This window comes from Coregonus clupeaformis, chromosome 15 (assembly GCF_020615455.1).
Source record: "Coregonus clupeaformis isolate EN_2021a chromosome 15, ASM2061545v1, whole genome shotgun sequence".
Lineage (NCBI taxonomy): Eukaryota > Metazoa > Chordata > Actinopteri > Salmoniformes > Salmonidae > Coregonus > Coregonus clupeaformis.
Window position 1 is genome coordinate 7,344,566 of NC_059206.1, and position 11,814 is coordinate 7,356,379.

Genomic DNA, 11,814 nt, shown 5'->3' on the forward strand with positions numbered 1-11,814 from the left:
GATGAACAGAGGGGTCAGAGGGATGAACAGAGGGGTTGAGGGATTGAACAGAGGGGTTAGAGGGATGAACAGAGGTTAGAGGTCATCAGAGGGGTCAGAGGGATGAACAGAGGGGTTAGAGGTCATCAGAGGGTCAGAGGAGGATGAACAGAGGAGGTCAGAGGGGATGAACAGAGGGGTCAGAGGGATGAACAGAGAGGTTGAGGGATGACACAGAGGGGATTAGAGGTCATCAGAGGGGGTTAGAGGGATGAACAGAGGGGTTAGAGGGATGAACAGAGGGGTCAGAGGGATGAACAGAGGGGTCAGAGGGATGAACAGAGGGGTCAGAGGGATGAACAGAGGCGGTCAGAGGGATGAACAGAGGTGGGTCGAGGGATGAGACAGAGGGTCAGAGGGATGAACAGAGGGGTCTGAGGGATGAACAGAGGGGTGAGGGGATGAACAGAGGGTCAGAGGGATGAACAGAGGGGTCAGGGAGGGATGAAGAGAGGGGTCAGAGGGGATGAACAGAGGGGTCAAGTAAGGAGGGATGAACAGAGGGGGTCAGAGGGATGAACAGAGGGGCGAGGGAGAACAGAGGGGTTAGAGGGATGAACAAGAGGGGGTCAGAGGGATGAACAGAGGGTCAGAGGATGAACAGAGGGAGTTAGAGGGATGAACAGAGGGGTCAGAGGGGGATGAACAGAGGGGAGTTAGAGGGATGAACAGAGGGGAAGAGGGTTGAACAGAGGGGAGTTAGAGGGATGAACAGAGGGGTCAGAGGGATGAACAGAGGGGTAGAGGGATGAACAGAGGGTTAGAGGGATGAACAGAGGGGTTCGGAGGGATGAACAGAGGGGTTAGAGGGGATGAACAGAGGGGTTGGAGAGGGATGAACAGAGGGTCAGAGGGATGAACAGAGGGGTCAGAGGGATGAACAGAGGGGTCAGGAGAGGGATGAACAGAGGGGTCAGAGGGATGAACAGAGGGGGTTAGAGGGATGAACAGAGGGGGTTAGAGGGATGAACAGAGGGTTAGAGGGATGAACAGAGGGGTCAGAGGGATGAACAGAGGGATGAACAGAGGGGTGGGAGGTCATCTGAGGGACATGCGTTCACCGAGCTGGATGAATGAGGCCTTATTCACTTCTTAGTCTCTCTCTGCTGCAATGTGGGAATCAACATCTAACCTACAACTCTGTGTGTCGTGTGTGTGTGTGTGTGTGTGGGATGTGTGCGTGTGTGTGTGTGTGTGTGTGTGTAGAGTTGGCCGATATGTGGAGGGGAGAATCTAGCGCCCCCGCCCAGACAACAGGAGCTGCTGCTAACAGGGTAAACAAACACACACACACACACACACACACACACACACACAGAAGAGCACACACACACACACACACACAGTCCTTTGTAGTCTTCCTACTGCCACCACCAGTGTTCTGTGTGTGTGTGTGTGTGTGTGTGTGTCTGCTTGGTATGAGACGGTACCGTGCGGTTCTGGGATGTGTCTGGTGTGGCCCTGACTCCTGTCTACAAGCTCAGCACGGCTAACGTCTTCCATACCGACTGTTACCCTAACGACGACCTCCTGACCTGTCAACGACCCCAAGCACTGCAGGAGGAGGAGTGAGGAGGGCCTCCTTCAGGAAGGTCAGAACACACACACAGACACACACACACACGGAGACACACACACACACACACACACGCGCAGACACACACACACACTACACACACACACCAGCAGCTACTCTTCCTGGGGTTCCTAGCAGGGAACTAATTGGGATCCGTGAATAACCCCAGGAAGAGTAGCTGCTGCCTGTAGAAACTAATGGGGATCGGCATAATAAACCCCAGTGAAGAGTAGCTGCTGCCTTGGCAGGAACCAATGGATCCATAATAAACCCCAGGAAGAGTAGCTGCTGCCTTGGCAGGGAACTAATGGGGATCCGTAATAAACCCCAGGAAGAGTAGCTGCTGCCTTGGCAGGAACTAATGGGGATCCGAATAAACCCCAGGAAGAGTAGCCGCTGCCTTGGCAGGAACTAATGGGGATCCACAATAAACCCCCAGGAAGAGTAGCCGCTGCCTTGTGCAGGAACTAATGGGGATCCATAATAAACCCCAGGGAAGAGTAGCTGCTGCCTTAGGCAGGAACTAATGGGGATCCAGTAATAAACCCAGGAAGAGGTAGCTGCTGCCTTGTTCCCAGGAACTCAATGGGGATCCATAATAAACCCCAGGAAAGAGTAGCTGCTGCCTTGGCAGGGAACCAATGGGGGATCCTAATAAACCCCAGGAAGAGTAGCCGCTGCCTTGGCAGGAACTAATGGGGATCCATAATAAACCCCAGGAAGAGTAGCTGCTGCCTTTGGCAGGAACATAATGGGGATCATGAATAAACCCCAGGAAGAGTAGCCGCTGCCTTGGCAGGAAACTAATGGGGATCCATAATAAACCCCAGAGAAGAGTAGCCGCTGCCTTTGGTGGGAACTAATGGGGATCCATAATAAACCCCAGGAAAGTAGCGCTGCCTTGGCAGGAAACCCAACGGGGATCCATAATAAACCCCAGGAAGAGTAGCTGCTGCCTTGTCAGGAACTGACAATGGGGATCCATAATAAACCCCAGGAAGAGTAGCTGCCCTTGGCAGGGAATTCAATGGGGATCCATAATAAACCCCAGGAAGAGTAGCTGCTGCCTGGCAGGAACTAATGGGGATCCATAATAAACCCCAGGAAGAGGCGCTGCCATTGGAACTAATGGGGATCCATAATAAACCCCAGGAAGAGTAGCTGCTGCCTTGGTAGGAACTAATGGGGATCCATAATAAACCCCAGGAAGAGTAGCTGCTGCCTTGGCAGGAACTAACGGGGATCCATAAAAACCCCCAGGAAGAGTAGCTGCTGCCTTGTCAGGAACTAACGGGATCCAGTAATAAAACCCCAGGAAGAGTAGCTGCTGCCTTGGCAGGAACCAATGGGGATCCATAATAAACCCCAGGAAGAGTAGCTGCTGCCTTGGCAGGAACTAATGGGGATCCAAATAAACCCCAGGAAGAGTAGCTGCTGCCTTGGTACGGGAACTAATGGGGATCCCATACAAAAACCCCAGGAAGAGTAGCGGCTTGGCAGGAACTAACGGATCCATAATAAACCCCAGGAAGAGTAGCTGCTGCCTTGTCAGGAACTAATGGGGATCCATAATAAACCCCAGGAAGTAGCTGCTGCCTTGGCAGGAACTAATGGGGATCCAATAAACCCCAGGAAGAGTAGCTGCTGCCTTGGCAGGAACTAATGGGGATCCCATAAAAACCCCAGGAAGAGTAAGCTGCTGCTTGGCAGGGGAACTAACGGGGATCCATAATAAAGAACCCCAGGAAGAGTAGCTGCTGCCTTGGCAGGAACTAATGGGGATCCATAAAAACCCCAGGAAGGGCTGCTGCCTTGGCAGGAACTAATGGGGATCCATAATAATCCCCCAGGAAGAGTAGCTTGCTGCCTTGGCAGGAAACTAATGGGGATCCATAATAAAACCCCAGGAAGAGTAGCTGCTGCCTTGGCTAGAGAAACTAATGGGGATCCATAACAAACCCCAGGAAGAATAGCTGCTGCCTTGGCAGGAACTAATGGGGGATCCATAATAAACCCCAGGAAGAGAAGCCATGCCTTGGCAGGAACTAATCGGGGATCCATAATAAATACAAATACACACATCCCAACAACAAAAAAAAAAAAAAACACACAAACACACCCTGACCTCTGTCCTAAAGTTAAAAAGTGTAAGCTAGAAGATGGTGTGTGCCCTCAGAATGAGGTGAGGAGGCAAAGGTCAAATCCACTACCCAAGAATAGCAGCAGAACACCTTTTAATGGTTCAAACGGCTCAACCAATCAGCCTGTTACAGGTGCTTAGCAACTTTGGTTTTCTGTTTTTACTAATGACCTTCCCTGACCTTGAATAAAGCCTGTGCCTCCGTACGCTGACGAATCAACAGCATACACATCCGACTGACAAGAGTAAAATAAATAACTGACACCCTTAACATAGAGCTCCAGGCAGTTTTAGAATAGGTAACTAAAATAGGCTGGTGAGCTAAATATCTAAAAAAACAAAAAGCATCATTTTTGGGGATATATCACTTGCTCAACGCTAAACCTCATTTAGATCTATTATTGAATAATGTTGCTATTGAGCAAGTTGAGAGACAACTGCTGGGTGTAACCTAGATAGCAAGCTGTCATGTTCAAAAACATAGACTCAATGGTAGTGTTAAATGAAGAGGGTCTGTCCGTGATAGAGGCGCGTTGCTCTGCCTTGTTGACATCTCAGTCGACCAGACAGGTCCTAGCAGGCCCTAGTTTGTCGCACCTGGACTACTGCCCACCTGTGTGTGGTCGTGTGCCGCAAAAAGAAGGACATGGGTAAATTCGCAGTTGGTCATGAACAAAGCAGCACGGATCGTACTACGGTCCTCTGTAGCTCAGCTGGTAGAGCACGGCGCTTGGAACGCCAGGGTAGTGGGTTCCATCCCCCGGTACGTAAAAATGTATGGCACATGACTGTAAGTCGCTTTGGATAAAAGCGTCTGCTAAATGGCATATAATATTATTTTATATTATTATATTATACATGGAGGAAAGTGTCAGTAACATGCATGTCAGTCTCTCCTCAACTTACACTCCTACTACTACTACTACTACTACTACTATACTACTACAAACTACTACTACTACTAATACTACTACTACTACTACTACTACTATACTACTACTACCTACTATTAACTACTACTATAATCCACTACTACTACTACTACTATACTAACTACTATACTACTACAATACTACTACTATATACTATACCTACTGCCTATAAAACTACTAATACTTATTCATACTGCTTACATACTGCTATAATACTACACTACTACTACTACTATACTACTCACATACTACATTTAATTACTATACTACTACTATACTACTAACAATACTACTACGCATGGTAATACTACAAACTACGGCATACTACTACTACTGACTACTATACTACTACTCTATACTCAACTATACTACTACTATAGTACTATACTACTACTACTACTACTACTACCTACTACTCACTTCACTACTACTACATACCACTACCTACATACTACTACTACAACACCACTACTACTACAATACTACTACTACACAACTACTACTATACCACTACTACTATACTACTACTACTACTATACTACCGCTACCACTACTACTACTACTACCATACCACTACTGCCACTATACTACTACTACTAGCTGCAACATAATACTACCACTCTACTCTACTACTACTACTACTACTACCTCTCTACTACCACTACTACTACTACTATACCACTACTGCTATACTACTACTACTACTATACTACTATACCAATATAACTACTATACTACTAATACTACTACTATACTACTTACTACTACTACTACTATACTACACTACTACTAAACCACTATACTACCAACCACCACTATACTACTACTACTATACTACTACTACTATACTACTACTACAGTACTACTACTAAATACCATACTGTACGTACTACTATCTACTACTGACTATACTACCACACTACTCATACTACTACAAAGACTATACTACTATACTACTACTACTACTATTATATGCTACTAGTACTACTATACTGCTACAATGCTATGTTACTACGTACTACTACTATACTAGCTAAACTATGAATACTACTACTACTACTACTACTACTACTAAATACTACTACTATACTACTACTACTACTATACTACTTACACTATACTACTACTACTACTACTACTACTACTACTACTACTACTACTACATACTATACTACTACTACTACTAATTACTACTACTACCAATACTTACTACTACTACTACTACTACTACTACTACTACTGCAATACTACTACTACTGCATTGCATTGTTCTTTGGGGTTTTAGGTTGTGATCTGTAAAGTAGACATGTTGGCCTGATTCCCCTCTGGGAGTAAATAACATGTTGGCCTCGATTCCCCCTCTGGGATAAATAACATGTTGGCCTGATTCCCCTCTGGGACTTAAATAATGGTTGGCCTGATTCCCCTCTGGGATAAATAACGTGTTGGCCTGATTCCCCCTCTGGGATAAATAACGTGTTGGCCTGATTCCTTCCCCTGGGATAAAAATTAACGGGTTGGCCTGATTCCCCCTCTGGGATAAAAGCGTGTTGGACTGATTCCCCCTGGGATAAATAACGTGTTGGCCTGATTCCCCCTCTGGGATGGAAATAACGGTTGGCCTGATTCCGCCCTGGGATAAAGCATAACGTGTTGGCCTGATTCCTCCCCTCTGGGATAAATAACGGTTGGCCTGATTCCCCCTGGGATAAATAACGTGTTGGCCTGATTCCCCCTCTGGGATATATAACGTGTTGGCCTGATTCCACGCCGGGATAAATAACGGTTGGCCTGATTCCCCCCTGGGATAAATAACGTGTTGGCCTGATTCCGGCCCTGGGATAAATAACGTGTTGGCCTGATTCCCCTCTGGGATAAATAACGTGTTGGCCTGATTCCCCTCTGGGATAAATAACGTTGTTGGCCTGATTCCCCCTCTGGGATAAATAACGTGTTGGCCTGATCCTCTGGGATAAATAACGGTTGGCCGTGATTCCCCTCTGGGATAAATAACGTGTTGGCCTGATTCACCCTCTGGGATAAAATAACGTGTTGGCCGGATTCACCTCTGGGATAAATAACGTGTTGGTCGGATTCCCCTCTGGGATAAATAACGTGTTGGCCTGATTCCCCCTCTGGATAAATAACGTGTTGGCCTGATTCCCCCTCTGGGATAAAATAACGTGTTGGCACTGATTCCCCTATGGGATAAAATAACGTGTTGGCCTGATTCCCCCTCTGGGATAAATAACGTGTTGGCCTGATTCCCCCTCTGGGATAAATAACGGTTGGCCTGATTCCCCTCTGGGATAAATAACGTGTTGGCCTGATTCCCCTCTGGGATAAATAACGTGTTGGCTGATTCCCCCTCTGGGATAAATAACGTGTTGTCCCTGATTCCCCTCTGGGATAAATAACGTGTTGGCCTGATTCCCCTCTGGGATAAATAACATGTTGGCCTGATTTACCCCTCTGGGGATAAATAACGTTTAGTAATTGAATGTATTATAGAGACTCCTGCTCAGGGTTGCTGGTGTCTGTAGTAGATGATGATGATGATGACATGATGATGATGATGATGATGATGATGTGTGTTCTAGGTGGGTTGTTTTGATCCGTATAGTGATGATCCTCGTCTGGGGATCCAGAAGATCAGTCTCTGTAAACACAGCTGCAGACTGGTGGTGGCTGGGACCGGGCTGGAGCAGGTACAGAACACACACACACACACAGAGAGATAGACTGGTGGTGGCTGGGACGCTGGACAGGTAACAGAAACACACACAGAGAGAGATAGGGACTGGTGGTGGCTGGGACCGCTGACAGGTACAGAACACACACACACACAGAGAGATAGGCTGGTGGTGGCTGGGACCGCTGGACAGGTACAGGGAACACAGAGAGACAGAGAGAGATAGACTGGTGGTGGCTGGGACCGCTGGACAGGTACAGAACACAGCACACACATAGAGAGATAGACTGGTGGTGGCTGGGACCGCTGGACAGGTACAAGAACACACACACAGAGAGAGATAGACTGGTGGTGGCTGGGACCGCTGGACAGGTACAGAACACACACACACAGAGAGATAGACTGGTGGTGGCTGGGACCGGCTGGACAGGTACAGAACAGCAACACACAGAGAGATAGACTGGTGGTGAGCTGGGACCGCTGAGACAGGTACAGAAACACACACACAGAGAGATACAGACTGGTGGTGGCTGGGACCGCTGGACAGGTACAGAACACACACACACAGAGGAGATAGACTAGGTGGTGGCTGGGACCGCTGGACAGGTACAGAACACACACACACACAGAGATAGACTGGTGGTGGCTGGGACCGCTGACAGGTACAGAAAACACACAACACACAGAGAGATAGACTGGTGGTGGCACGGGACCGTGGACAGGTAACAGAACACACACACAGAGAGATAGACTGGTGGGTGGCTGGGACCGCTGGACAGGTCGACAGAACACACACACACACAGAGAGATAGGACTGGTGGTGGCTGGGACAGCTGGACAGGTACAGAACACACACACAGAGAGAGATAGACTGGTGGTGGCTGGGACCGCTGGACAGGTACAGAACACACACACACACAGAGAGATAGACTGGTGGTAGGCTGGACCGCGTGGACAGGTACAGAACACACACACACACAGAGAGATAGACGGTGGTGGCTGGGACCACTGGACAGGTACAGAAACACACACAGAGAGATAGACTGGTGGTGGCTGGGACCGCTTGGACAGGTACAGAAACACACACACAGAGAGAGATAGACTGTGGGGGTGGGAAAAGGACAGTAAGCAGAACAACACAAAAAGAGATAGACTGGTGGTGGCTGGGACCGCTGGACAGGTACAGAACACACACAGAGAGATAGACTGGTGGTGGCTGGGACCGCTGACAGGTACCAGAACACACACACACAGAGAGATAGGCTGGTGGTGGCTGGGAACCGCTGGACAGGTACAGAACACACACACACACAGAGAGATAGACTGGTGGTGGCTGGGACCGCTGGACAGGTACAGAACACACACACACAGAGAGATAGACTGGTGGTGGCTGGGCACCGCTGACAGGTCCAGCAGAACACACACACACACAGAGAGATAGACTGGTGGTGGCTGGGACCGGGACAGGTACAGAATACACACACACAGAGAGAGAGAGAGACTGGTGGTGGCTGGGACCGCTGGACAGGTACAGAACACACACACAGAGAGAGATAGACTGGTGGTGGCTGGGACCGCTGGACAGGTACAGAAACACACACACAGAGAGATAGACTGGTGGTGGCTGGGACCGCTGGACAGGTACAGAACACACACACACAGAGAGAGATAGACTGGTGGTGGCTGGGACCGCTGGACAGGTACAGAACACACACACACAGAGAGATAGACTGGTGGTGGCTGGGACCGCTGGACAGGTACAGAAACACACACACACAGAGAGATAGACTGGTGGTGGGTGGGACCGCTGGACAGTACAGAACACACACACACAGAGAGATAGACTGGTGGTGGCTGGGACCGCTGGACAGGTACAGAAAAAAACACACACACAGAGAGATAGACTGGTGGTGGCTGGGACCGCTGGACAGGTACAGAACACACACACAAGAGAGATAGACTGGTGGTGGCTGGGACCGCTGGACAGGTACAGAAAACACACACAGAGAGATAGACTGGTGGTGGCTGGGACCGCTGGACAGGTACAGAACACCACACACACACACAGAGAGATAGACTGGTGGTGGCTGGGACCGCTGGACAGGTACAGAACACACACACAGAGAGATAGACTGGTGGGTGGCTGGGACCGCTGGACAGGTACAGAAACACACACACACAGAGAGATAGACTGGTGGTGGCTGGGACCGCTGGACAGGTACAGAACACACACACACAGAGAGAGATAGACTGGTGGTGGCTGGGACCGCTGGACAGGTACAGAACACACACACAGAGAGAGATAGACTGGTGGTGGCTGGGACCGCTGGACAGGTACAGAACACACACACACAGAGAGATAGACTGGTGGTGGCTGGGACCGCTGGACAGGTACAGAACACACACACACACAGAGAGAGATAGGCTGGTGGTGGCTGGGACCGCTGGACAGGTACAGAACACACACACAGAGAGATAGACTGGTGGTGGCTGGGACCGTGGACAGGTACAGAACACACACACACAGAGAGATAGACTGGTGGTGGCTGGGACCGCTGGACAGGTACAGAACACACACACACACACAGAGAGATAGACTGGTGGTGGCTGGGACCGCTGGACAGGTACAGAAACACACACACAGACAGAGAGATAGACTGGTGGTGGCTGGGACCGCTGGACAGGTACAGAACACACACACACAGAGAGATAGACTGGTGGTGGCTGGGACCGCTGGACAGGTACAGAACACACACACACAGCGAGAGATAGGCTGGTGGTGGCTGGGACCGCTGGACAGGTACAGAACACACACACAAAGGCAGAGATAGGCTGGTGGTGGCTGGGACCGCTGGACAGGTACAGAACACACACACACACAGAGAGATAGACTGGTGGTGGCTGGGACCGCTGGACAGGTACAGAACACACACACACAGAGAGATAGGCTGGTGGTGGCTGGGACCGCTGGACAGGTACAGAACACACACACACAGAGAGATAGACTGGTGGTGGCTGGGACCGCTGGACAGGTACAGAACACACACACACACAGAGAGATAGACTGGTGGTGGCTGGGACCGCTGGACAGGTACAGAACACACACACACAGAGAGATAGACTGGTGGTGGCTGGGACCGCTGGACAGGTACAGAACACACACACACAGAGAGATAGACTGGTGGTGGCTGGGACCGCTGGACAGGTACAGAAACACACACACACAGAGAGATAGACTGGTGGTGGCTGGGACCGCTGGACAGGTACAGAACACACACACACACAGAGAGATGAGACTGGTGGTGGCTGGGACCGCTGGACAGGTACAGAACACACACACACACACACAGAGAGAGATAGACTGGTGGTGGCTGGGACCGCTGGACAGGTACAGAACACACACACACAGAGAGATAGACTGGTGGTGGCTGGGACCGCTGGACAGGTACAGAACACACACACACAGAGAGAGATAGGCTGGTGGTGGCTGGGACCGCTGGACAGGTACAGAACACACACACACAGAGAGATAGACTGGTGGTGGCTGGGACCGCTGGACAGGTACAGAACACACACACACACAGAGAGATAGACTGGTGGTGGCTGGGACCGCTGGACAGGTACAGAACACACACACACAGAGAGATAGGCTGGTGGTGGCTGGGACCGCTGGACAGGTACAGAACACACACACACAGAGAGATAGGCTGGTGGTGGCTGGGACCGCTGGACAGGTACAGAACACACACACACACACACAGAGAGATAGACTGGTGGTGGCTGGGACCGCTGGACAGGTACAGAACACACACACACAGAGATAGACTGGTGGTGGCTGGGACCGCTGGACAGGTACAGAACACACACACACAGAGAGATAGACTGGTGGTGGCTGGGACCGCTGGACAGGTACAGAACACACACACACAGAGAGATAGACTGGTGGTGGCTGGGACCGCTGGACAGGTACAGAACACACACACACAGAGAGATAGGCTGGTGGTGGCTGGGACCGCTGGACAGGTACAGAACACACACACAGAGAGATAGACTGGTGGTGGCTGGGACCGCTGGACAGGTACAGAACACACACACAGAGAGATAGACTGGTGGTGGCTGGGACCGCTGGACAGGTACAGAACACACACACAGAGAGATAGACTGGTGGTGGCTGGGACCGCTGGACAGGTACAGAACACACACACACAGAGAGAGAGATAGACTGGTGGTGGCTGGGACCGCTGGACAGGTACAGAACACACACACACACAGAGAGATAGGCTGGTGGTGGCTGGGACCGCTGGACAGGTACAGAAACACACACACACACAGAGAGATAGACTGGTGGTGGCTGGGACCGCTGGACAGGTACAGAACACACACACAGAGAGATAGACTGGTGGTGGCTGGGACCGCTGGACAGGTACAGAACACA

At 50.3% G+C, this 11,814-nt stretch overlaps 1 pseudogene; it reads left to right on the forward strand.

Moving 5' to 3' along the window:
• The first annotated feature begins 1,256 nt into the window (after positions 1 to 1,256).
• The window catches only part of LOC121581841, a 47,634-nt pseudogene continuing 37,076 nt past the window's right edge, over positions 1,257 to 11,814 (forward strand).